This window comes from Drosophila sulfurigaster, chromosome 2R (genome assembly GCF_023558435.1).
Source record: "Drosophila sulfurigaster albostrigata strain 15112-1811.04 chromosome 2R, ASM2355843v2, whole genome shotgun sequence".
Taxonomy (NCBI): Eukaryota; Metazoa; Arthropoda; class Insecta; order Diptera; family Drosophilidae; genus Drosophila; species Drosophila sulfurigaster.
In genome coordinates, this window is record NC_084882.1 from 9,118,132 (window position 1) to 9,132,932 (window position 14,801).

Consider the following 14,801-nt stretch of genomic DNA (forward strand, 5'->3'; position numbering starts at 1 on the left):
GTTGCCCAACCAAATGGTTTTTTGTTGCTCTACACTTTTGTTTCTTTTGTTAGGGCATTTCACCCCCACTCTCTACATCTCTCTTTCATTCGGGTGAATCTTAAATGCCCGTGGCCTGCGTGTCTAAGGTTAAATTGCACATGTTAGCCATACGTTTGTCTACCCTCTGCTAGCTGATGCTTTTGTACATTTTGGTTTAACCTCAAGGTGCTAAACTGACAGCAAGTTCTATTTCTTGCACTTTCATTTGTGTATATTGATTTCTGAGCTGTACAACATTTTGTCCACTTAATTGACAAGTTTTGATATTAAAAAAAATGTAACGAAAAAAAAATATATAAATTATATTACAAGAATTTATTAAAATCGAGTGTACAAGTTACATAGTTTTACTTCAATATAGCTGAACGCGGTCTAAACTGAAAGCGGAATATTGAAATACCAACTGGATTTCGCAAAAGCCAGCAAAGCAACTGCCCAACGGAACAATATAAAACGCTTCAATAGAGCGCGAGAGCAGTAAATAAAACCGCATACGCAAAGGCAACAATCGATTGGCCCAACATTGCCCCAACATTTGCCCACGGTAACAATACACCGCAATAAGGCCCAAAACGTAACCTGATACAAGAAGGATAACCCAAACAAAAAAAATGAACAAACCAAAAAGATCACAACAAAAAAATAGTGGTGAACGACGTTAGTGAAAGCAAACGTTGAATCAAAATGAAGAACTATGCGATGGAATGCGAAAAGCCGATGAAACAGCACGACGCATTGTCAACCGGGCTGGTTTCTAAGCGCATGCAACTTGAGGGCAACTGTTCGCTGCAGCTCTACAGCCAAAGCGACAGCGACAGCTGCAGTTGATATCAGCCTGCAGTAGAAACAAAGCGCAGATGAAACCATTTATTAACCAGCGGGCGATTTTGATTTCATTGCTCACGCTGCGTATACGTAATGTTCGCAGAAAAATCGTGGCAACGGTCATATGATGAGCACAGCTTATTGAGCATTCACCACAAATACGCTTGTATAGCTGTAATAACAAGTGCCAGTCGCAAAGCAAATCCCCATCGAACAGCGTACTTTAGAATGCTAAATGAGACTGCTTTAGAACTAGCTAAACACGATTACATCTGTCAATATTTTAACAGTTTAACAAAGCGATTATTTGCTAATTAAACTGACAACTGCGACGACAATATGACAAATTCATTTCCGACTAAAGCCAGATACATATTTAACTGCGCATTCAATTCGAGGGGATGCAGATGCGGATACGGATACGATGAACGGAACTAGATGCTTTTCACTTTTGAACTGATTTGAAGCGTGAAAATCAGGAAACGGGAAATTGTTCGTTAAAAATGTACTTAGCAAGCGTTACACATTACGATAGAATGGATCAATAACACTCGTCAAATGGACATGAAAAGAAATCAAGCATCAACAACAATAAAAGGCGAGCAAAACAATTATTTGACAGTTCGATAATGATTCTTTTTCTAAGCTTTTTGTAGTAATGCAGTAAACGTTACAATTGCTAATTATTTGTAACTAATCAAATTTCTGTAATTATATTTTTAAATTATTAATTTAAATAATTTTTTTTTAATTTCTTTTAGTATCTAAGCAAAAATAAATATATTTAAGCTTCCTTAGTCATTTCATTAAATGTATCTTAACTTCATTATTCTCTATAAAATTTGCTGTTTATATTGTTATTTTCGACACATGTTCAGTTCCATAATTTTCCCCAACAAGTGTCAACGACCGCAGATGCATTCGCAAATAATAAAACTATGTAATTTTAATATTGTGATTAATAAAATATCATCTGCGTACATTTTGAAGGCAGTGTCACGCAAAAAAAACAAAAATAAATGTGGGTGTTTTTATTTATTTAACAAAAATTTGCATTGTGTATTTATAGAGTAAAAAAGGAGTGTATGTAAGTGCGAGAACGAATGAGTGAGGAACGACAACAGACAGGGGTCACAGGAAATGTTGGCGTCGAGCCCTCAGAGACATATGCATACAAACATTGTCGGTTTGTCTGTGTATAGGTGTGAGTACTCGTGTATGTGTAACTTATGAATATATGAATGGTTGGCTTGATAAACAGTTAACAACTTTTGAAAACATGCAGCATTGATGGCTGCTGCCTGAGGGGCTTCAGTCAGTGCTTCAGTCGTCACCGAACTGTACGAAACAAGTAAATCTGTAAAATTAAAACAAAATGTCAGACAGACGCTCTCACGCTCTCACTGTTCCTCAATGTTGTCGTTGGCGCTGCTGAAGCTGATGCTGTTGATGCTGCTGACACTGACTGCAGAAAGAAATAAAGAATAACCTCACACGACGACAAGCGAAGCAGATTCGTCAGTATTTTGGAGCATGCAAAACACAAATATACTCATACATTCTCGCACACACACACACACGCACACACAGATATGAGTATTTATGTATGTGTATATTTATATGTTGCATGTCCTGTTGCTGCCGCTGACTGCTGCCATGTTATATTTTTGAGATTTACAGGCATACACAGCTCATACCCCATCCGAAGGCACAGCCACAGAGACAGAAATATCGAGTGGTAGCAAGAGGTTTGAGTGTAAGTGTCATATTTATGAATATATTGCATTGACGCTGAGGAAAAAAAAACTGAATCGACCACAAGCTGATGCACAGTAATGCATATATAAAAATATATATTTAAACGACTGCCGTATACTCTGCATTAAATTCTTACGAGTAGATATACATTTTAATAATCAGAAAAATCAAATAATCTTAGATGTAAAATTTGTTATTTACAAGTTACAATGTACATATTCATAACAAGCTACGATTTCATTCGCTTGTTAACCTTGTTTTCTTATTGTTTTGTAAACCGTAATGCTTTTATTTTCGGGATGTCCCTGACCTGTTGTGCAGGTGGAGATGTCCTTATTGATTGGCCAACATATTATAATTTGCAATTAAAATCCGTTCGACAGATTTTATGTATTTGATTTTATTTTCTGCTGCTGCCAGACCTTTTTTATTTTGTATTCCTTGCCTCTGCGCAATTTCAAGCTCATTAAAAATTTTCAACTGAAATATTTTGCCGGAAGCCGCGCTCCACATGTGCCCATGTGTATGTGTGTGTTTGTCGGTATGTTTGTCTCTGTGTCTGGTACGGGTGCATGTGTCTGTTCTTAGGGTGAGTTGACTGCGACACGATTACAGTGTCCCACAAAAGTCAACAGACAGGGGTCGCCTAACGTGTTTATGCCCTAACCGTATACATACTTTCACCCATCACTGTTCCCGCGCGCTTTTCCGTCGGTGCGCGAGTTTGTATTTTAGTTTTACCCACTTTTTGCGCAAATTAAACTGCAAAATTACATGCGGATATATTTAATTAGATGGCATACACATATTATGTTTTATTTAGGAGCCGGTTGGTGGCTGTCGCGGTAATTTGGGTACACATGTCGCATTTCTTCTGCCCCCTTTTGGTCACCCTCCCTTCAGTTACTTCCTCTCTGTGTACGTGATTTGCGTTTGTGGCTCATCCGGACAGGTGTAAATTAAGTTTCAGCATTTTAGTATAGTATTCTATTTAATGTTATAATCAAATTAGTGACCAATGCCAATTATAGTAGTACTTTCATCGAAACATGATTTATTTGATGAATAAAGCACTCGAATCTGATCTCACTTTAGTAGTAAGCTAAATGTGACATTTCACATTTGACAACGCTTCCATTTGATATATATTTTTTTGTTCGATTCCTACGAGTTTCTGGTGTGCTGCTGTCCTCATCCTTGTCTGCATCATTACCACTTTTATTGCCGTCTTCACTGTCTGCGTGCGTTTCCTGTATCAATGACTCGTTCGAGTCGAATCGTGCTCCGGCGATATATCAATGACAAGTACGAAACACAACAACACACATCCGTCTATTGCAAAAAAATATATATAATACGAGAACATACAGACATTCGATTCGATTCGCATGTCGTCTTCACACACGTATTTCCCACCCTTCTCAGTCCTCACTAAACGAACCGCCTTCATATAACGTATACGCCGAGTAGTTGCTTAAACGTTTTTGTCTGGTGGCTTTTCTATAAAATCTTTGTCACATCTATTGCTAAAGAGAGTTTAATACTTATTTTAAGCCCTGTCACTGGCCAGAGTCAAATTTCTCTACATTGTGCAGCTAATAATTGATATACCTACACCTTTCAAAATATAGCTTATGGTTTCCTTATAGAAGAGCCGACAATAAATTAAAATGAAACAATATATATATACTTTAGAGTGTTTAATATTCTGTCAGCAAAACTGCAGCTATGCTACGCAAAATCAGTCTCCATCTAAGTTTGTTGCCTTTTTTTTGTGTGCGCTTCATTTCATTTCATTGTTGAATTGATTCGATTTTGTGTGGAGAAAGGATTTACTCCATTTGACTTTAATACTTACTCAAGTTTAATTCGGACATATGGGCATTTGGCCACGCTTGCGAACTACAAATGTCCTAAGAACCATTTGGCTGGTGACTTAATTCATTTGGTGCATTATTTAAATTGCAATGTCAGCGCATTGAATGCCCACAAAAAGATGCCACAACGCTTACAGTTCATTTCATTTGTTAGTGTGAACTTTTCACCCTTCGCTTTGACTCGCCACATTCACTATTGCCCCACAACCATCTGCAGATGATTGCTTTTTGTCATTGAGCGAAGGTTAAGAAAAGCAATCCGACAGTCCAGAGTGTTAGGTTAAATAAGCGTTGAAGAATACGTCATTTGTCAAATTTAAAGACAATGAAAGAATAAAAATAAATCGATAAATTTTGTTAAATTACGTTATTGCAAAATATTTAAACACGCAATTTTATTTTTATACTATAGTCTAAATATAATCTTTACTCTCTCTCTCTACTCCTGTAACATAATCTCAAATACTTTACAAATTTAAGTTAGTAGCAGCATTTTAAATGTAATCCTAGGCAAGCTGTGAGCTATTTATCCTAAATATGCCAAATCTAGCTCAAAGTGTTCATGTAAAATATCATTTTGATCTCATTGCTGGTACAAAAATGAAGTCAAAAATCAATGAATTCCTTGACAAACTTTCGGCAATGGATTTATCGGACCCCAACGAAAAACAATTAGGTGTGGTGTCTGAACCATCAGTTTGGTATAATGAGCAATTTATCCCAAAGGATAATTATATGCCAATGGATTTTGAAGGAGTTCAATCAGAGCCAGAACCATCTACGATCCAACGTGATAAACAACTTGCTGATATGAAAAGATGTAATCTCATTCAGAAAAATTGCTACTTGATCTATGGGCACACTGAAAATTTGGAACGGAAGCGCAAAAGATCTTTTAATACTAATCGTCAATCAATCAAGCGAAGAAAGTGTGCAACAGAAGTTGAGGTGGTCTATATGAATCAGTCAAATAATTTGCAATCGGATTTGGGTTACGAGGCAGATGATGAACATATTGAACAGAAATAAATACTGTTGATAATTCTGTAGTATTAACAAAATAAAAGTGGTTATAGCTTTATTTTTATAATGGCCTTGAGTTCGGAATCTTTAATGGGTGATAAAGTTCTAACCGAAAATGCAAAATAAGTACGCTACAGTCGAATTAACTGAAAAATACCGAAATACATTGATATATTTAAATTATTTCACAGTGTGTAAAATATACCAGGTTGTTAACCAAAGCAAATAAGTCCCGCCTAAAAAAGACGTTTTTAATCCCACTACCCATAGGATAGAAAGATATTATAACTTTGTGACTGCAGATAATGTATGAAGGCTGAAAGATTCATTTCCGTCCCTATAAATGATATATATTCTTGATCATCGTTAACAGCCGAAATGATAAAGCTATGTCTGTCTGTTTGAGAGACTATAGAAGGTAGAAATATAATTTTCGACAGGAATTATGTTTGCACGCAGATCAATTTTTTTTCGGCCTATACCACCCCAAAAATCGGAAAAAAGAGGAATTTTGAAGCTAGGGTCGCTATTTTCGGTACACGCATCCAGTATTTATGATACCTGAACATTTGACTGTGGTCAGATAAAAGTTGCAGAAGCTATTTAAGAAATATATTTGAATAGCAATTAGACGGCAACTACAATAGGAAATTAGGTGCTTTGGCTGACAATCTGGTATATTTGTTACTCTGTCATATTCTGATAAATTGCGGATTCTATATCAATATACAAAATATAGCCTTCGGTATATTTTAATATTTTTGTGGATAATAATTTGGTATATCTTATAAATAATACCGAAATGTTTTGCTTTTATTCAAAATGGGTATCTCACAGTCAGTCAAGCACACTCGACTGCAGCTTTCTTATAGCAACCAAATCTACTCCAGGTTTTAAATTATACTCGTTATTTAGTTTCTCTAGATTATCAGAACGGATCTACATGTAATAATTACAATAAGTGAGGTCTAAAATTGTAGGTCCTTTTCTTATAGTCTCTGAGGTATAGGCGTTCATATGGGCAATCAGACAGACGAACGGACATGACTGACTATGATGTAGAAATGCATCCTTTTGTCTGTTACATAAGTGTACTTTAGACACTAAGTTATAATAATGTTGTACTCTGTAAAAGTCTCAAATGATGGTTTGAACATTCGGATCATGCTATCTTTGAATTATCAATCACTCGTTTTCTGACCTTAGCGTTCATGTTTTTTTACAACTACAGTCTTACTTTCTCGCCTCTAGCAGAAACATATAAATCTTTCTAAATTCCAACTTCAAAATGTTTATCGGTCCGGTACAAAAAAGGTAAAGAAACTTAAAATATTAATACAAAAATATTCTTACTATACAAACCAAATTTATTTAGAACACTTGCATATGATGATCCTTGGCTGTGGTTGGCCTTGTGGATCATTGAGCGGACCCTGTGATGGCTGCTGCGGTGGTTGCGGCGGTTGTGGAGGCTGCTGTTAAGGATTTGTCTCAGGGAAAGTAATGCTACTACATTTCCTGGTACACTTTCTGTGATGCTATTGTATCGCGACCATAGACGATAGCAACCATTCTTATAATCATAATTCCTAAAAACCATGCTAAAATAAACAGTTTGAAGTAAGACAACAACAGTACGTGTATTTTTAATTGATTTGTGTTCATAAATTTTGCAATTTTCAATTCTGCTGTGAGACGAAAAACGTCTTGATTTATATCAATGTTGATTTTTGACAAAGCTCAAGCATCGGTACGCTTGACTGCAGCTTTCGTGCTTTTTGTTTTTTTTTTTTTGGTGATCTTTGGTACTGTCAATACTGAAAGAAGTAAGCAAGCTACAGTTTGGTAGACGGTGAGATCTCTGATACCCATTTCGAATACAAGCAAAGACGTACGATTATTATTCTTAAAATATAACAGAAGAATATAACGAAGAATGTAATTGGTAAGGATGTGTTTCACATCCTGCATTTATAGTTCCGGCCAATTGATATTGAAGAATTCAGGAGTTTAATATTGAACTCGAAATACAATTCGATCAATTGTACTAGGAAATGTATTTTTAACATTAATGATTAAGTCCCAATACACATATTGCTATGGTCTACAGCGAAACAGATTGGAGTCATGTACTCGTCCAATAGTTCGAAAAATATTCCAGAATAAAAAAAAACAAGTAAGAAAGTTACAGTCGAGTGTGCTCGACTGTGAGATACCCACTACCCATTTTGAATAAAAGCCGTATTATTTTCAAAATTTTCCGAAAATACTAAAAATACTACAATTATACCAAATGGTATGTTTGGTATATCGATATAGTAGTACCACATTCAAAATATACCATAGACGGCACAATGTACCAGATGGTCTGCCAAAGCAACTAAGAGCCCAAGTAAGTAGGCGTTTTTGCCCATACAAAAGTATTTCTTTAATAACTTCCACAATTTTTATCTTATCGCAACCAAATTTTCAGGAGTCACAACTACTGTTGTTATTATTGTATATGCCGCTTTACGCTTTGTTATTCGATTTTGGATCAGATAAAAATTATCGAAGTTATTAAAGAAATACTTTTGTATTGGTAAAAACACCTACTTACTAGGGGTCTGAGTTGCTTTAAGTGCTGTACTATATCGATATACCAAATAAACCATTTGGTATATTTTTAGTATTTTGTAGTATATTCGGTATATTTTGAGAATAACACAGCTTTCTTACTTGTTTAACTATATGTGAATAGTGAAATCATATAAAAAATTTAATAATACATAAAACTTCAAATTTTTCTAAAATTTTGATGCAACGTAGATATATGATGCGATATGATATTCATTAAACATTAATAATTATATTAAAAATATTAATTTTGTCAGTCATATACGAACAACTGATGATGCACTCTTCTAAATTTCAACTTCAAAATGTTTATCGGTCCGGTTCAAAAAGGTAATGAAACTTAAAATATTAATATGAAAATATTCATGTTGCATAAGCAAAATTTAGAGCACTTGCACATGATGATCCTTGGCTGTGGTTGGCCTTGTGGATCGTTGAGCGGACCCTGTGATGGCTGCTGTGGAGGTTGCGGTGGCTGTGGTGGTTGTGGTGGCTGCTGTTAAGGCCTTTCCATAATTCTAAAATTTCCTAAAACACCTTTCATGCAATTGGATCGCGACCGAAAACAATAGCAACCATTTTTAGTTCCAGAAATTTTTAAATTCCGCAGAACAAAGCTAAAAATAAATATGTTAAAGTAAGGCAAGAATAAAACTGTTTTTGTTTTGTATGCACTGTTGTTTGTTTCCAGAGTAAGGACACCCTTAATATATAAAATATATATTATATATTTATATTATATATTTTACTTTCCTTTAAATATAAATGAAGCTGTTCTAAATTGATTTTTATCGTTGTCCTGTTTCCTTGACATAATTCAGACTTATTTGGTAACGTATTTTAATATACTTTATTATATATACATTTTCATTAGTTTAAAATTGGGAATATATTTTTACTTTGCGAATTCATTTCATGTTGTCTTTGTTTAAAATCGAATTAAATTCAGTTCGCAATTGGTTTCTTAAACGCAATGAAATCGTGTGTAATTCTGCACAGAAAATAGTAGCTCCCAGTTTCAAGTATGCTTCTAAAATTGCAGGTAGCTAAGGAATTGTACGAGTACGAACAAGTATGCGGAAAGCAACGAAAACAATTGCTGGAAGAAGGAGTCTGCATTACCCATGTATGTACGTACTCGTATGCGTACGAAATGGCACTGCAAGGACAAAGGCAGTGCTTAATTTATGCCAACATGCAGCAATTAATTGTGGCAAAGTAGAGCTGAAAAATGAAAGTAGTTACTACAAAAGTTGCTGGCATTTAAATTAGCTAACGAGCGATTTTAATTAGTGCCAAGTGGCAAAAGTGGCTTGAGTGTGACCCGAAATAAATGTGCAAGCAGTGTGCAAAGTGGGTGGTGGCATTTTTACTTGCATTGTTGATGTCAGTGCTTGAATTGATCAAAGTAAATTACTCGCCAAGAGTTGCTCATACGCCCCATGTGACCAAGTACAATTATTAATGACTCCCAGCAAATGCAGCACTGCTGCTGCCACACAGCCACTGACATTTCAATTCATTTTTAGGATCGCAGTGGTGTCTGTTTCCCACACACTGGAATACTATATCACGTATTAGAATGTCGGTAAAATGCCTGGGGATATGATTTCTATCATTCATTTTCTTGGCGCGTGTGGCTTGTGTCGTGTTGAGTTTACAGTTTCCAGCAAAAGTGTTGCCACTTTGAATTATGAAGCAAGTGCGCATCTTGACATCATCATTGGCCCCTCTATACATACACATACATATACGCGTATACACTTATATATGGACATACAAACACACACACATACACACGATGACGCAGCTTGGGGAATAAGCAGATGTGGAGCATCTAAGCTTCTGAGTGGCAAGCAAATGAATTGTTTCAGCGTTGAACTTGACTCGTTCTGGTTTCCCTGGTTGCTCTCTCCTTCTCTCTCTGAGTGGCAGTCAAGTCGAAGCGTTTAATAAGCGCAATACATACATCGATATGAATAAGTAATATGAATACGTACATATGCCTTTGCCAAAAAGTTAATTGGATGAAACGAAAACAGAACTCCAGCTGGTCTCATAATCCAGAAGGCACAATTGCGACCAACTTAACTCAACTAAGGTTGCATCTGAAAGCCGAATTTGGGATACACTGCAATCTGTTGAGCAACAAATTAAATGAAACCTGGTCAATGCTATTTTAGCTATGAAAAGACTAAGTTGACGAATAGTATTGTCTGTTGGAAATGAAGTACTTTTCAAATTTTTCCATTCCCTACCTAAATATTAACTACAGTTTTTGGTTGGTTGAATCAGATAGAAATTGTAGAAGTTATTTACAATAGGTGTCTATTGTACATTTTAAATTCCTGTAGCTAAAAGTTTAAATAGGTACTATTTATAAAGAGTATAATAACTTTTTGACTGCAGGAAATGTGTGTAAGAGGCAGAAGGAGGCTTGTCCGACTATATAAAGCATATAAATATTCTTGATCAGCGTCAACATCCGAGATATAGCGATGTCTGTCTCTCCGTCCATCCGTACGTTTGAACGTCTAGACCTTAGAAAACTAAAAGATAGAGATATCATTTTTTCGACAGCACTTGTTATATTTGCACGAAGATGAAGTACTTTTCAAATTTTTCCATTCCCTACCTAAATATTAACCACAGTTTTTGGTTGGTTGAATCAGATAGAAATTGTAGAAGTTATTTAAGTTATCGGGTATCTCACAGTTGAGCACACTCGACATTGGCACGTTTCATAATAATTCCGCATTTCTATGTCAAATGAATGTTATTTATATTGAAATTTGTATTCTTACAACAATTTATTTTTAATTTTTTCAATTTTGAATATATAGTATATGTACATAAGGGATAATAAGACAAATGGCTTGATGATTTTCTTTGGTTCGCTTCTAATAATATTATTATATAGCAAATTATTACAAACGTTATTTATATACAAATTTATAACAATATTTTTTGTATTATTTATTTAATATCTGATTAATTCTATGGTTTGTTGTTTTACTTTGGTTTCAACTACTTCATGCAGTGAGATCTAAGCCTTTAGCTGATGTTGTACGTCTCTCGGAATGAAAGTTTCAAAAGAGAATGTGCTACAAATATGCAAATCACGCCAAGATATATTTTCCAGTTGAACAATCCCCAAAATGAGCTCTCAGTAACATTGGACTCGAGCATTTGATGATGAGAGCTAAACTGTAAAGGTGATTGCAGCATTCTTGGGTTGGAAGAAAGCCAATCAATGTCTTCCAGACCATTATCGGGTTCATTCGCATAGTCCATCTGTTGATCATGACGAGCTGCTTGCGAGCGTAGAAAGCTCGGTCGAAGGTGTCGCCTCATGAACAAACTGCTGTTTCTACTAACATAACGCAGAACGTGGCTGCCAACAACCGTTACCTTACGCACCAACGAATGTGGGCGTGTCCGTGTGCGCTCTATGAGTGGCAGCAGTGGCAGCTGATTTTGAGGCAAATGAATTCCATCACCGACAGGCGTATACTCTGTTATGCTGCCATTCTCCATTTGGTTGTCACTTGGTGGCAAAGCAGTTCGATGGGGATTCGACAGTGAATCAGCGTGTTGGCTCTTGACAGAAACGAGATTTAAATGAGGGATAAAGGCATAGACTTCTATTGTTGATGTGGAATTTAAAAGACAAATCGAAACCGAAAAATACAAAGCCGAATTTGAGACAATTAAAAACGACACAACACTCTAAGCGAACGTATGTGATTCCTGCGTTTCACTTAGATAATCAAACTAAAACTAAAAAGGAACTAGGGAAATATATGAACAACAAATATTTTTTAAATTCTTTTTTTTTAACATCTAAAATGTCTTAAGAACAATAAACAAATTTAAAGGGATTATATGTTGTTCTTGAGACACTTTGACTCTTACTTTTTTAAAGGCTGTTCAACACATACAAGCAACATTTGTTAAACTCTTTAAAAGCGCACTAATCACTTTGCAAAAACTTAAGCACTACAGTCTTCAAGTTGTGAGTCTCAACGGAAGCATTATCCGAGATCTTGAATCAACCAATGTGTCGCTGTTGAGCATTTATGCAAATCACATGGTTGCCAGTGTGTATCTATGTATGTATCTATGCCACATGCTGCAAGCTAGCAAGCATGCAAGCCAGCCAACAAGCAACTTCATGGCCAAGCGCAAAAAACTCAAATGCAGCGAGTCGCTCACACATGACGCAACTTGAACACGATGCGGCCGAAATAACAAGAGACATACTCACACTCTCACACGAACACGCATACATATGCATGCAGGGAGAAGTCGCGTTCATTTTGCGCCTTATCGGGGTCCGCAAGTGTTGTTGCTCGTCGCAACGCCTGAAATTATGCTAATTTCTTGGCTTTTTATGCAGCCAGCGAGCAAGCTGAAACCAACATGCACAATTCTCCAACATCAACACAGCCATAGCAGCAGCAGCAGCAGCTGTAGATGTAGCTTCTACTGATGATGTTGCTGCTCTTGCCGCTGCTGCCCATGGAGAACCATGAAATTTATTAGCAATGGAACTTATGGGCCACAGACAAGGGACCCGCAGCAGCTGATAACGTGCCATTAATAACCACCGCCATGGACGTTTTTTGATGATTGAACATTCAGTAAACGCTCATTTACTTATCTATGCGGTCACCTACTTGAGTCTTCACTGTACATAATTGCTTACCAAGTTGTTGTTTGTGGCACATTTGGATGCTAAGCTAAGTGCCAAGTTCTTGCAGCCCCTTGTTCTTGCGGTTGCATAAAGCTTTACTCTCTGACAAACCCACAATGTCCACACATTTGTGTGAGCACTTGGCCTGCTACAAAAAGTGTAATGTCTTGGTCCTTGTTTTGTTTTAAAGTGTGTCTACTTTAAAATATTTCACAATTGTTGAATTTATATTTTATAAATATACAATTAAATACATAATTTTATAATTCGTATTTAACCCTAATTTCCACTTTAACCATTCATTCATTCATGTGAAAGGATTGCGTATAAAACTTGCTTAATTGGATATGGTTGCCTCGGCTCATATGCAAATACTATTGCAAATAATTCTTGCTCGAGTCGCTGACAGGCCAACTTTAGTACCAACTTGCAATTTCCATCATCTGCTGGCAAGGGAAGCATTAATTCGATATGGTCAATGAGGGTGAGGGAGCCTGAAAGTATGCAACGTTTGCCGTTAACTGAAAGCATTTGCATGGCATCAATAGACAGGCTCTTTTCCTCTCTCATTCCCAACTCTATCTGTCGATTGTGCCTCAACTCACACAAACACACATGTATACATGTGTATGTGTGTGTGTGTGTGTAAAAACTTTTGTTTTTGCATTACACAACGATGCAACAAAAGTGGCCGCAACTTTGCTCAGTTGTATTGTAACGCCCCGTCCAAGTTTGGTTAATGAATGGCAGGCTTAATTATTTGGCCAAGGGGGAATCGTGAGAGCCAGCGGAGGGAGTGGAACGGCTGGAGGGGCCCACAATCAGCAGTCGTTGCCCCATTGTTATGGATATTGCCTGAGTCGAGGGTTGCTTTTAATAATTGTTTATATCAGTCCGATGCAACTTTTTTTATTCTCTTCTTTTTGTTTTTTTGTTTTCTGCCTCGTTTAAATATTCCGAGCGTGGCAAAGTTTCAATTGTGTTTGCTGTTATGGTTGTTTTCGCTCCTGTTATTGTTGTTGTTATTTTTCTCCCTCCTTTTCCTGTATATATTTGCCATTGATATTGCTCTGGCAATTGGCTGTTGATTTTCGGTTTTTGTATTTTTATAGGCTAATTCACATTGCATATTTAATTAAACGTTTTCAGGTTTTGTTGTTTGTTTTTATTTCCGATCAATTACTGCGAGTTTTTATCGAAAGGTTTGTCAGACTTCACATTGGATTGCATTGTTTTTGCTGCTGCTTGAGTATATTTCAAATGCAAAATATAGAGCTATAAATACGAGTTTAGAAAATACAAAAATTTGGATGGCTTAAATAGAAAACAAGAATTGAAAACAGTATTTAGTATTGTATTTAATTTATTCTGTGTTTTATTATTTAAATAGTTACCACATATGTTTTCTCTTAGGTGCTAGACTAATGCTGAAAAATTGCTGGCAGTAAAGCGTTTGAAACATTTGCTCAAACACTTCATCAAGTTCACGTATGCATACAAATCGATACATGTGTGCGCTAAACAGACCGGACACAAATCCTCCGCTTCTCTCGCCAAGTGCAGACTATTTGGCATCTAAAGCCTGCAATCCATGCCCTTTCACCTTGCTCCCCCTTGGCCCCACACTATGGAGTTCGCTTTTGCAATGCGTCAACGTCTCGCTTGTCATGCATTTTACGCATGAGAAAGTATTTTCAGTTAACAAGTCCGAGGGGTTGAGCAATAACAACAACAACAGCAAAAGCAAAATGGGTAGAAAAAAATGAACAAAATGAAAAGAAAAAATCGGATTGCAAAGTGCAGAAGGAACTGCACATAAAAATAAATCGAAATAAGGCGAACAAGTAACAAACGATGCGCCTGTCAACGATGCGCCTGGCAACGCCCGAGGATCACAGATGGCGGACGGAGTGGAGGACGGGTGCTCTTCGATGCTGGCCGCTGGTTTTGTTTATGGCGCGATA

The 14,801-nt window shown here is 36.5% G+C and overlaps 1 long non-coding RNA gene across 1 annotated transcript; it reads left to right on the plus strand.

The window, feature by feature from the left end:
- Positions 1 to 8,417: 8,417 nt before the first annotated feature.
- Positions 8,418 to 8,757, plus strand: LOC133836898 (uncharacterized). Its single transcript, XR_009893754.1, has 2 exons — positions 8,418 to 8,471; positions 8,529 to 8,757. It is a non-coding gene; the product is annotated as an uncharacterized LOC133836898 (long non-coding RNA).
- Positions 8,758 to 14,801: the final 6,044 nt, after the last annotated feature.